At 39.0% G+C, this 14,108-nt stretch overlaps 1 pseudogene; it reads left to right on the forward strand.

Moving 5' to 3' along the window:
- The first annotated feature begins 1,140 nt into the window (after positions 1-1,140).
- LOC147733735 (small ribosomal subunit protein eS10-like) overlaps positions 1,141-14,108 on the forward strand; it is a 33,201-nt pseudogene continuing 20,233 nt past the window's right edge.

Here is a 14,108-nt window from a genome sequence, read left to right on the forward strand (position 1 = left end):
ATTCATAACACAATTACACAAAAAAGTATATATAATAAAATAGTGGCGAACAATATAAAACATCATGCAACTATTGAGGCGTTTAGTTCTTGATGATAGGAGAGGTGTAGCTGAGAGAATTGAGGTACTGGATGATAAAGTGGGTTACAAATGAGTATGGAAGCCACATGAGCTAAAAAAGAAGATCCTCCCAATAAAGAGTAGAGGGATTATTATTTGCAGGTTCAGCTAGAGAAAGCCAAGTTGCAGTGTGTCTGCTGATTGAGTATACATATGGATGGTGGTTAATAGTCACTCACTTTTCCCATGTTTTTTAACAGTTGCCTCTAAATTCTGGGAACAAATTGTGACAACCCCCACCCACCCTCCCGCCTCTAAGATGGCAATGGATAAAAGCCTTTATAGACAAACGATTTCTTTCAGGATGCAGGGGTTGTATTTTATTTCTTGAGAGGTATGAAATTAGCATAGTTCGTAAAATAACGAATGCCTGTCAAGATGGTGCTATACCTTTGTGATTGGCGAACATCTATAATAGGATCCTGATATATAATTTCCCATGAGAAAACAGCGGTTGGTAGTGGATACTACAGGCTAGCAGGTTTTGTATGGGTATTATTCATCTGAGCACAAATACTACATTTGTCAATATAATGTTGTATGGCAGTCTTGCATTTGGGCCACCAAAACTGTCTAGCAAGCAGATCTTGCATCTTTTTTAAAATCTCAAAATGTCATCCTAGGGTGAGTTATTACACCGAGATAATACTTGTTTGGAAAGAAGACCTTGATGGAACAGAAGGCAGTTGTGAACTCTTAGGTCTGAAAGGACTACTTGAACCCAGTGGCGCCCACTTTGCTTTATCTGTTGCAGGAACAGTTCAGCAGTTTTCCTGAAAGGAAGCGAGTTAATAATTTGAAAAGGGGTTACCATGAACAACTTTATAAGCATGCCTTGGATGTCTCAACTCAAGTCTCCGTGAAACTCTTCTGAACCCCTGACAGCTTTGGCACAAGCAGAGAGGATTTCCCCAGAAAAAAATATTGCTAATTTCAAATAGTACCACCAGTTAAAAATCAAGAAAACAGCACATTAAAACGTTGAATTGGATTCTCGATTTTCCTTCTCGGTTCCAGGCCCACAAGCAGCCGCAGAGTTGCTGATGCCCAAGAAGAACCGAATCTCTATCCATGAGCTCCTGTTCAAGGAGGGAGTGATGGTGGCTAAGAAAGATGTCCATATGGCCAAGCATCCGGAGCTGGCTGACAAGAATGCCCTGATGGTGCAGGGTGAAGAACAAAATGTTGTTCTAACATGTGAAGTTAATTTCCATAATATATAACGGACTAATAAGCATGTGGTAAAAAATATTAATCAACTTAGTTTAAAATTGCAAACATTACACGTGGGATTAACTAATGTGCTTTATGTTGCATACGCAAAGAAGAAAATAATAAACTAACTTTGTTTATTGTCTTTGTCAGTATTACATGCGGCTGATTAACTAATGGCATGTGCTTATTATGTGTGCTTATGTTATGTCTTTTGTGACAAAAGCCTTTGGAGTTCGTGCAGATCCTGAAGACAAAAAGTAAATATGTTGCTGCTTACATGTGCTTTGGCTAGGTAACATAATTAATCTGGTTAATTATTAAAAGGGGGGCGGGTAACAGAATGGGTCTCAATTCTTTAATTAATTGATGTCTTGTGTTTGTTTAATAATAGTTTCCAAAGTGAGGCCTAAAAAGTGGCTCGGAAAAATATGGCTGACAGAAATGCAGAAGTGAAAGAAACCTTGTCCATAGTGGAGCCTTGTATTGGCGCATGAAGATTTTTGCTGCATAAAACATTATTAATAAAAGGAAGGAAAAAGACTTCTGCGAGAATAAAATGTGCTCTTGGAGAAAAGGCCCAAGGACAGGATCCGTGATTGTCTGCCAGGGTTAGGAAGTAGAATGTTCAGTGCTCGAAGAAGAAAGATACATATTTGAGGAAGTCAAATGTCAAGGAAGAAAAGACAATGGGCTTATTTATGTGAAGTCCGGACTTGGTAATATTCAAAGATGACCTAATGGTGGACTGATATGGCTCAGCCAATGGAAAACCTGAATTTTGTAGAAATGTAGAGAGTTTTAGATAGGGAAAAGGTATAAAACCTGACATCATGAGCAGGGCAAAAACTCTTGCTTCCCGATTCCTGAATGACATGCTGATGGACTTCTGGCGCACGTAAGGACAGCTGATAATAATTATTTATTTTCATTCAGGTGAAGAGAGACATAGACAGGGAAATAGATTTAGGGTATGGAAACTGTTATTTGCTAATACTTCATGTTTCTGATCTTGCTTTAATAAATGTCAGTTCAATATTTCAATTTGCCTAATAAAATGCTGCTTTCTTATTTGCTTTAAAATAAAGATTTTCTAAACATAAATGTTCTTTCTTTATGAAGAATAAAGTCAATAAAAATTAGATTCGAAAAGACAAGCTGGTCTTGTTTATTCATGGTCTAGTTACTATCAGTTGATCCAATCGCCATATTTGGTTTGGTTTAATAAATGACAAATGTTTAAATCCATGGTAAGAGATGAGAAACTGCAGTTGTAAATAATATTGTAGATATAATGTGAATAGTTTTATAAATTAAACCATTAGATTCAGTTGTACGAAAATTGTCTCATTGGTGTTATGGGCCTGTTTAAGTGTTTCATAATTAATGGTGAGTATTGAGGTAATAGATAGCGTTGGTGACACAGTTTTTCTATATGAGCGCTGGATCAATAACTTGGTAGCAGAGGATGGTTACTATGGTAACTGACATGTTACATGGGAATACATAGGATACATGTCTAAAACATGTTAAGTTTGTTCAGTTGTTACATGTAGTCGAAAGGTTTTTTCCAGCAGTGTGAAAACTCCTAGTTGTGCCGGCCTGAGTAGTGTGACAGGTGAAGTTACACAGTGCATTTGTTTTGTTTCAAAATAGTGGTATCGTCGTATATCACAAGTGTTGTGGACGTACAGCACAAGTTTAGGGATTTTAGGTGTGTAAGGTAGAATGCATAGTGAGGTTTGTCTATGAAATTGTAGCTTTCGAGTATAGGGATACTTTGATCCTGTTTTTAAACTCACTGTGAAAAGAGTAATAGAATTTATCTAAGCTTGAGTGAAGGGTAAGGAAGCATCGTCTATCTTACCGGCGAATTAGTATTTCTGTTAGCAGGTTAAAGTCCTAATAAAGAACTATGTATGAATGTTTAGGGATCTTTTATGTATGAATGTGTGTGAATGAATGGGTAAAGTAGCCTTATTTTATTGACGAATGTAAATATTCTGTGAAAATAGCGTTGTCTATTTCACGCGAAAGAATACTTGATTGTTTGAGAAAAGCTATCACTTTATTTAGCGAAACAGACAAATGGTTTGTTTTTGTGGTGTTTCTAACTGAACTAATTCCAAAGGTTTTTAAATATGGTGCTGTGAATTTTTTTTGTAAAGGATGTGTCAGTGTAAGGAGCGAAGGAAGAGACAGAAGCTGCAGCGGTAGCCTACGTCACAAGAGTCGCGCTGTAATTGGCTAACATACGTCTCAGTATTCGCGCACAGATTGGTTCACGTGACAAGATGAGCTTACAGCTGATTGGCTCATTCTGAACAACTGTAATTCTATTGGTTGAGCAGAACAGTGACGTGGCCTAACCTGATTGGTTAGTTAGTGAGTTTCGCGCACGGGACACCCGATCTGGGTAGCCGTGCGCTCAAGAAATACAGTTCTAACATAACGGATTGGTTAGAGTGGCGGAATAACAAGGAAACTGCTACGATCTTTACTAAAGTAGGAACATTTGTTTAAAAGACATGGATTATTATTATTTGACAGGGAAAAAGAAACTTACATGGTTTCAGAAGTTGAAAAATAAAATTAAACCGGACAAGAAAATTTCAACGCGAAATGGAAGATTAATTCATAAGTACAAAACACCAGCAGCTTATATGTTAGGTGAATATGGTTACCATACTTGTCTTTGGATTGAGAATTGGATGAAATATACTGAGAATGATGGTATTTTAGCATGGCCAGAAGATGGATTGTTTAACATAGCGGTCTTGAGAAACTTGAGAGAAAGGATGATGGAACTTGTACCAAAGCCTAGACCTACTCAATTTGAAGCTTTAGTTGAATGGGAGGATGAAATGTTTGAATTAGAACGAGAAAGTAGAGGCATACCAAAGGGAACAGGAATTTATGATAGAGAAACACATGAGGATAGAATGCGTCGATGGAGAAAGGCAGACATGTGTGATGGTTTGTACCCAGTGAGACTAATTGATGAGACATCTGGAAAAAAGGGTTCCCAAAAGAAAAAACATGTTAGAGAAGAAAGTGATTCAGAAGATGAAGTATTAGAAGAAATTTATACCAGAAAGCCACCACCTTATCAACCAGTTTGTACATGGACTTCTCCAAGTGTTGTTCCAAGTGCCCCTTCAAGGGAAATAATTATTGAAACATCTCCTGAAATAAATTCGAATTTTAAAAGAATGCCTGAAAGAGTAGAGACATCTCCAGAGACAAATCAAAGCTTCAGAAAAACACCTGAGAGGGTAGAAACAAGATGTAATTCGAGTATATCAGGAGAAAATAGTAATTTCACTGAAACTCCTGTTCAAAGAAAAGAAACCCCAAGAAATGGAAATAGAACAGAAAGATATGATGGATTGCCAGATACTTCAGAATACATTCGTTCTGCGAATGAAATAATACAGCAGTTAACAAAAAGTATGGAAGCAGTAACAGTGCCTGTAACAATTGGACCTGTTCTCTCAGTGTTTGATCAAAAAGAAATTAGACATTCAGCTTTAAATGTCCCATTAAATTCAGAAATACAAAAAGTGACTGAAAATTTTTATTCAGATTTAAGTGAAGTACATCGAGAAAAATTGATGCCTGACTTAACTTTTAATCAAAGTTTGTCATGTAAAACCCCAACTGGTGCAGATTCTGATTCTGGATCTCCAGTAAAAAAGTTTAATGCAAAGCCCAGAATGTAAATCATTTGATGTTGCAAAATTGAAAGCAGACATAGAAGAATTAATAATTGGAACAATTGGAACCGACAGATTAAAAGCATATCAGGATGATGAATTATTATTCATTTGCAAAAGCATAACATGGAGAACGAAAAACAAATATGACCAATTAGAGGAAATGGCTTTTGAATTAGAAATAGATTTAAGCAAGAAAAAGAGTTTGCAGAGAAATTATAGAGTGGATTTTTCTGAAAAAGACATTGAAATTTTGAACTCTGCAGGAAGAATCACTCATATAAAAGATTTAATTGTGATCCTGAGAAAATGGGGTGAATTAAGTAAATGGAGAGCAAAGTGGGCAAAGAAAAAATATGAAGACACAATAACCTCAGCTTATCCTATCAAAGAAAAAGAAAAAGAAGCAAAAGAGTTTCCAATGAGAGAAATAGCAGGAGGAGATTATGTGCATGTTCCTTGGAGTAGGCAGGACATCTTAATGTTCACCAATGATTTTCCCAGATTAAGAGAAAAACCTGTAGAATGGCATCGATAGGTAGACAGATTTGTGAAAGTTTCAAAAGTCCTGTGGGTTGATCTTGATGGATTCTTTGATATAGTTGTCCCGTCAGATCTGTGGACAGAATGTAAAATTTCCATAGATTGGCCTAGAGAAGAACCTTCTCGAGATAAGGTAACAGGTGCCCCTTCATCAGATGTATTGAAAATGTATGATAAAGTAATAGTGTTTTTGAAAAACAAGATTCCACCAAAAGAAGTGGATTGGGTCAAAATAGACAGAACAATCCAAGAGCCGAAAGAATCAGTGCATTCATTCTATGAAAGATTACTGCTGGTACTTAAACAATACAGTGGTTATGAGCACCTGAGTGAGAAAGATATGACCCATTTCATATACAGATTTGTATATGGCTTAAGACCTGAAATTGGTGAGATGATAAGATCTGGAATTGTCGGTTGGCAGTCTGTTGGACTTGGCCCTTCTGGCAGGTCCACCCCTGAAGTTTTTGTTGTTATATGTAACCTGGGGATGGTGATTCCCACTCTGAGTGCGTGTGAAGAGAGAGAGAGACCTGCCCTTCCATAGGAATGCATGGGGAATGTATGTGTCATGGGTAGTTCCCGATGCGTAGGGTGTGCAGGGTCAAGTCTGGTATGTATGAACTCGTGAGATTTAATGCTGCGCAACGGTTTATGCGGCATGAGTGTATCTAGTGTAGAAGTCCCCCTTTTAGAAGTTGGCATATTTGTGGAATGTGTGCCTGGCGAATGATTGGCTGAGGCTGGCTGGTGAGCCTTGCTCCCAGAATCTGGGAGGGTCTGCCGCGGTGGTGAATGGAGTGTTTAGCATGCTGATGAGAGGGGAGGAGTGAGCCTTGGTCTGCTTGTGGATTGACTGTCTGGCTTGAGTGTCCTGAATGAGGCTGGGTTTTCCCCACACAATGCTGGCTCCACCCCCTGGGGTGCGTCTGATGTCCCTAGCCTGGCCAGTGAAAAGAATCCCCCTTAACCAGTTCCAGCTGGTTCTCTCCCTGCCTGCCCCTTCAGACCAAGGATGTGTCTATAAAAAGGGTGCTGTGACACTCTGGAAAGGTTCTTGTTCTCAACTTGAATCTACCAGGAGCTGCTGATGCTTGGGCTCAGGGTTGGCTTGCCTCCCTGGGCCCTGCCCTACTCCTGGACATCTGATGGCTTTTCCCTGCTAGGAGCTGCTATGCCCCACCTAAGTCCCTGGACTCTTTCTGGACTTTGCTGTTTGCTCTGACCTCTAGCGCTTGGGAGCGCTCCATTCTGCTTATAGCGCTGGGAGCGCTGCCTTCCTGCTTCCTGCGATGGGAGCCCTGGTTCTTGCCGGCTAGCTGGATGATATTTTGAGAAAAGCAAAATACTGTAGTGATGAATTAGATGCGAAAAAAAAGAAGCTGAAAGAAAAAGTTATGTGGGCACAGGTAAAAGTGTCTGAACAGCAGGAAGCAAATTTAAACAAAAATGTTGATCAGAATCAAGGGAAATTTAAAGGTAATTATAATAAACCAAAGTTGATGGGAAACATAAAAGAGTTAAAAAAGAAACTCCCATGTTTTAATTGCGGCGAAATTGGACACTGGAAGCGTGAGTGTAAAAATCTGCCCAGAAATTTTGTAAAAAATACATCATTAAATCCACAGATGCAGAATGAGATAAATGAACAGCAACAGCTACAGCAACACATAGTGAATCAGCAAAGTCAGATACCACAACCGCCACTTCCAAACTGTGTAAATGTGCAGAGATACAATACAGACACAGGATTCTGCGGAGGTGAACAGGTAAACAGATCACCGAGAGTGAATGTGTCAAATGTGTCTCAACAATTTTGGATGAAAGAGGATGGAAGTGAATCAGAGGATTACTTCTGACGGTGCCTGAGAGAGGAGGAAGAGTGTGTGGTTGGAGCCACTCTTGAGGTAGATCAATCTGGTCCATTTGTAAATGGTAAAGTAAATGATGTAGGTTGGAAACGGTCTATAGCCAAGTATTCGAATCTCATAAAAACTGTATGATATTTTTTATGGTATATATGTTTTTGTCAATATCCAGTGTTTAAGTGAAAAAGTCACCCACCAAACCAATTTAGAAAAAGATTATTTCATTTATTTATTGTTGAAGTTTTTTTTCCAATATATATATCTCTTTTTGTAGTATTCTTGTTATTTATAAAATTCTTTTTTTCATATTATTACATAACAGTTAATCATATACTTGATAAATCACATACATAAATTCTTTAAACAGTTATAGACAGACAGTGGATAAAAAAGAACAAAAGGTGTTAGCAATACGGCAAGATGGTTCACAACGCGCGTTTCGGCCAATGTAGCCTTCCTCAGGTGGCCGTATATTGATTCAACCAAAGATATCCAGACCTTGATATGCAAACTAAAAAAGGGGGGGTGTTTATTTTAGCTGCAAACTCTTGACAATAGAATTGGATGAGATTTTAGTGGTCTTCAAATAGCCACGCTTTGCTAATAGTCGCGTTTTCTAAGTTTCTGTCATAAATTAGATACTTATGATATCATGAATCCGCCGGATTATATGTAAATAGCTGTCCCGAAAATTGGTGTCCAGATGTAGCTCTGTTTTTTGTTGCATAAGCTTCCTAGGGTATCTTTTATTATTGATAGCTTCTCTTTGTTAATTGTATGATCGTTGAAATATCTTTATTTGACGAAGGTGCTCTAGGCGATCTAGTATTCGGTCGGCCAAGAGGCTCGGTTCCGTAATATAGGGTCATTTTCTTAGGCGTTTCGTAATGTTGAGTCTGGGCGAGGGCCTCTCGGTGTTACGCTTTTAGTGCCACATCACGGCGGATCCGGCATGGTACGTGGCTGCTAGCTGGATACAAACAATGATGTACAAATTACTTTCCTAGTGGATACAGGTGCTACCCGTTCCACTGTTAGATCAGTGGAAATAGAAAACCTGCCTCTCCCTGGTGATAAGATCCAAGTAGTAGGTGTAGCTAATCAGCAAATTAAAACAGATTTAACTGAACCAGTTGAAGTTGAAATAGGTAAATTTAAAGACATGCATAGATTTGTAGTTTGTGATAGCAGTCCTGTAAATCTTTTAGGTAGGGACATTCTCTGCAAGATGAATTGCAAATTATACGGCTCACCGGATGGTATAGAGCTGCAAACTTTAGAAGAAGATGGACTTTACAAATTAACAATTTCAATGGTTGAGGCAGAAGAAAGCAGATTATTTCCTGTGTTTGATAAAAACAATTTGCCTGAAGAACTAAAAGAGAAAGTGAATGTTAAAATGGGATTTCACTGGAGATGAAATGGGTTTAATGAAAAATGTAGATCCAGTACAAATAACAGTGAAATAAGGAGCAGATTACCTAAACATTCCTCAGTATAAAATGAAACCAGAAGTAATGAAGGTGTTACACCTGTAATTGACAAATTCATAAAACAAGGAGTTCTAAGAGAAATCGAGAGTAGCGCATGTAACTCACCGATTATGGGAATTAAAAAGCCAAACGGTACTTTCAGATTTGTTCAGGACCTGAGAAAGGTAAACAAAATTGTTGTCCCATGTTGCCCAGTTGTACCAAACCCAGCGGTAATTTTATATCAGATTCCGCATGATGCAGAATGGTATACAGTTATTGATTTATGCAACGCATTCTTTACTGTTCCATTGCATCCAGAAAGCCAGAAAAATGTTGCGTTCCTGTTCAAGGAGCATATATTAGCATGGTGTAGAATCCCACAAGGGTATACTGAGAGTCCATCTATTTTTAATCAGTTGCCAAAGAAATCCTTAGAAGATTTAGAATTACCTGGAAGGTCTACATTAGTGCAGTATATTGATGATCTTCTTGCAGCTGCAAAAACAAGAGATAACTGAGTAACAGATTCCATTACTCATTTTTCCATTTTTCCATTTCCCATTACACAAAGTGTCACCTGCAAAATTACAGTTTTGCAAACAAGAAGTAAAATATCTTGGCCACAGAATTGCAAAAGGAATCAGACAAGTGACAACAGAAAGAATAAAAATGATCCAAGCAATGCAACCTCCAAAAACAAAGAGACAGGTTAGAATGTTTCTAGGAATGGTAGGTTATTGTCGCCAATGGATTAGTGGATTCTCGGTAATTGCAAAACCACTGCAGAGACTGACAAAAGCAGACATAAAAGACAAAATTCAATTAACAAAAACTGAATTAGAAGCTTTTGAACAGTTAAAGAGAAGTTTGTGTGAAGCTCCAGCATTGGGAATGCCAGATTATGAAAAAGAGTTTGAGCTGTATTGCAGTGAGAGAGAAGGTTGTGCATTATCAGTTCTGATTCAAAGACATGGAAGACTGAGAAAGCCAATAGCATACTTCTCAGCTGTGTTTGACCCTGTTGCAAAAGCATTACCAGGTTGCTTAAAGGCAGTAGCTGCAACAAGTGTGAGTTTGGAACAAAGTGAAGGAATAATAATGGGATTTCCAGTTAAAGTTTACGTCCCACATTCAGTTGAGATTCTCCTTACCAGAAGCAAGACACAACATTTGACAAACAACAGGTTGACAAAATATGAAAAAGTTATTCTGGGATCAGATAACGTTTCCATCTCGAGATGTGTGAATTTAAATCCTTCCACATTGTTGCCTGACACTACTGAAACAGAAGTCAGAGATTAGGTTGATCATGAATGTCTGGATGTATTAGATTATTGTACAAAACCAAGGCAGGATATAAAAGATGTCCCTCTGCCTGAATCAGATCTTGTTTTATTTGTTGATGGTTCATGCTTGAGAACAGATGATGGTGTACTGTTGCAGATGTGATTGAAGCTTCCAGTCTGAAAGAAATTTGTTCAGCTCAAGTGGCAGAATTAATTGCTTTGATTCGTGCATGTGAGCTGGGAAAAGATCAGAAGGTTACCATAGTGACTGATAGTCAGTATGGTTATGGCGTAGTCCATGACTATGGCCAGCCATGGTCTCAAAGAGGTTATTTAACTTCTGCGGGATCACCAATAAGAAATGCTCAGCTGATCAAGAGGCTAATAGATGGAATACAGCTTCCAGAAAAAATTGCTGTGGTAAAATGCACAACTCACAAAAAGGGAGTGGATTATATAACTTTGGGAAATGCATATGCTGATGCAATAGCAAAATTCTGCGCAAGACAAAAAGTGTCTGTAAATCGGGAAAAAATAATGAACATGTTTTGAACTTACTTATGCTAATATCTGTAGTTGAAACTTGACAGGGAGTAAAACAGTTACAAGATGAGGCAAGTGATGAGGAAAAAGATGGCTAAAAGCAGGATGCAGGCAGAGAGAGGAAGATGAGATCTGGGTTTACAAAGATGACAGACCAGTAATGCCAGACAGCATGATTTCAGACATGGCACGTATGTACCATGGTCCAGGACATATCGGAAGAGATTCCATGATTAGGTTGTTTAGGCAGACTTGGTACAATCCGAAATTCATAATAATTGCAGAATCTTTTTGCCAGAGATGCCTCATATGCCAACAGATTAACCCAAACAGAAAGACTGTTATAAGCATGGGAACCATAGGACGGGAGGGTGGTCCATTTACCAGAATACAGATTGATTTCATTGAAATGCCACCTCGAAACAGACTCAGATATGTGTTGGTAATAGTCTGTTTGTTTTCAAGTTGGGTGGAAGCTTTCCCAACATGTCACATTGATTCAATTACTGTGGCAAAATTGCTTTCGAGAGAACTCATACCAAGGTATGATTTTCCAGTATCGATTGAAACAGATCGCGGCACACATTTTGATAACAGACTCCTAAAACTGATTTGTGAAGCACTAGGAATAAAACAAACATTGCATGGTGCCTACAGACCAGAAGCATCAGGAGTTGTTGAGCAAGTGAATTGTACAATAAAAAATCGGCTAGCTAAAATGTGTTTAGCAACAGGAATGAAGTGGACAGATGCACTTCCACTTGTTTTAATGACTTTGAGAAGCACTCCAGACAGAAAAACAGGTCTGAGTCCACGTGAGATCCTTATGGGAAGGGTCATGAGACAAGCATTTGTTCCAGTTGATAAAGTATTAAGTATTAATGACAGTGCAATCATGGATTACTGCAAGAATCTCTCTGACGTAGTGACTTCTGTGTTCCACCAGGTAGGAACTGAAGTACTTACAAAAGAGAAAGAACAAGCTCATGATCTTTTGCCAGGAGACTGGGTGAGAACAAAGGTTCATCAAAGAAGGAATTATCTAGTACCAAGGTGGCAGAAGGCAAGACAGGTGATACTAGTCACAACAAAGGCAATTAAGTGTAGGGGACTGAAAAGATGGATCCATGATAGTCATACCATACGAGTCCCTCCACCTGAAAATCCTGACGAAGAAGGTGATACAACAGCTGATTCAGATTCAGAACAGGAACCTGACAGGAATCCAGATACTGAAGATCGACAAGAAAGTCGAGATCTGGAAGATTCAAATGCGAATGAAGCATTGAATGAAGAGAATGATGAAGTTGTGATACAAGATTCTGAAGAAAATGAAAATGATCTGCTAGATCAAGTAGCAGAAGAGCAAACTGAACAAGAAGTGATTCAAAATCAAGATCAGGAGAGTATTGAAAAGCAGATTGGAATCTTTGGAAGAAGGAACGAAAATTTTGAAACTGGTGGATTGGAAGTAATCGAAGAAGAAGAAGAAGAAGAACAAGAAGATTAAATTCCAAGTACCAGCTATAAGGATGCTGTTCCTAACAAAGTGAAACTGTTGAGTAAAGAAGTACCTGAATCTGAAGAAGAATCTGATACAGAAAAACTGATAATTGATGAATCAGCCAATAACACAGAAAGTGAAACAGATGACAGTGAAGATGAATCAAAAGTGAAAAAATCAAGGAAAAGAGCTTGGAGAGTGGAATATAACTTGACAGAACCAAAAAGGAGGTTAACAAGAAAAGGAGACAATTGGCCGAGTGAAAAAGAAGGTCTGAAATTCAAATTAGTGAATAAAGCAAAAGAACAGGTGAATGAGATTACAAGTCAAAAGGAAGAAGACTTGAATAAGAAAAAGCAAAAAGAGAAAAGAATAGAAGTGATCAGTAATAGGCCAAAAAGAACAGTTAGATCAAATCAGACGTATAAGTCACCTGAATGGTCTTAGATAGTGATTCCACCAGTAATGGAAATTAGTAGTAGTCAGATTAATTTAGATGAAGAGAGTGACAATGACTGATTTTCTTTGAAGTGACCCAAGGTCGAAAAAATTCTGTTAGGAGACACAAGGTCGAAGACATTGTGTTAGCTGGAAAATACATTTGATGTATGACATAAGGTTGAAGAAAAACTGTTAGAGAAACAAAGTTATCTGATATAAAAAAAAAAATAGGGGGGTATATTTAGTGATTTAGAGATTTTTACATTTTTATTTTTAGTAAAGATGCCTTCTTATAATAACAATTCGAGATGCTCAATTCTCAAAAGATGTTGCAAACTGTCTTCATTATGTGTAGTTCTAATAATTTTAGTTTGGTTACTTTTAGCTGTCATTTTCCCTTTGGGAATAGACAAAGAGGTGTATAAAGCTAATATGACTAGTAAAGCTGTGGTCAATCATGACAAGATTGTTGACCCGAATAAGGTCATTGTACATAAACCAGAGATTCATCAAGATAGATCTGTGCGAGATCCTTCGAGAAGGAGGCAAGATGGCTGCCGTGAGGTTGTGGTGAGCAATCGCATCAAGCCACTCTCTCTCGCACAGACACGCTGATGGAATACTGAGAAGGATGCTGTGCTGCCCCCGAGGCCTTAACACTTTGGATACAGACAAGATTATCAGATTGGAAACCTGTGAAAAATCGACTACCGGTCAGCCTACGATTAAACTGGCTTAAAGAAAAACTAAACAACTGGGTCGCCGCTATCAGATTCTGGGAGAAATATAACTCAGCAAAGATGCCCCCCTGTCCCCCCTGCCCCCCGGTCCACGAGGCAAGAGAAGACAAAAGCACAAATGGACCTGGGCACAGCAAGATCAGCCGTGATTAACAGCAGAGGAAGTAAGGCTGGCAGTGATGTTGTCGGGCCCCCGCAGCGTGCACCGGGAGCGATTCGAAAGACCATAACCCCCTCAATCAAAGAGGAAAAGCCAGAGAATCGAGCAAAGGAGAAAGCACGGACGGAACAACCCAGCCCTACTAAGGATCAAAGCGGCTCTGCTGTTAGACAAAAGCAGGGGAAAGTGTCCGAAAAAATAGCAAACAAAGATACCGGGTTAAGGCAGCCTACTTTGGTTGAGGCTTTCACTCCGAGACACACTGCACCAGTCGATGGAAAGCTGAACCAGAGCTGAAACGTCCTCGAGGACGTTCAGGACGCAGAAGCAACGGTTGCTAGGCAGCGCTCCATCTCGGATCACGGCTCTGGAAGCAGCGCGCCTTCGAGCAAGGAGGCTGAATCAGAAGGTTCAAATCACGGTGAGAAGGGCACGGCCACTGGGGGGGGGTAAACTTCATGGTTTCAGGCACGGGGGCGGTGAATAACAGCACAGGGAAC

This window comes from Lissotriton vulgaris, chromosome 2_1 (assembly GCF_964263255.1).
Source record: "Lissotriton vulgaris chromosome 2_1, aLisVul1.2, whole genome shotgun sequence".
NCBI classification, from domain to species: Eukaryota; Metazoa; Chordata; class Amphibia; order Caudata; family Salamandridae; genus Lissotriton; species Lissotriton vulgaris.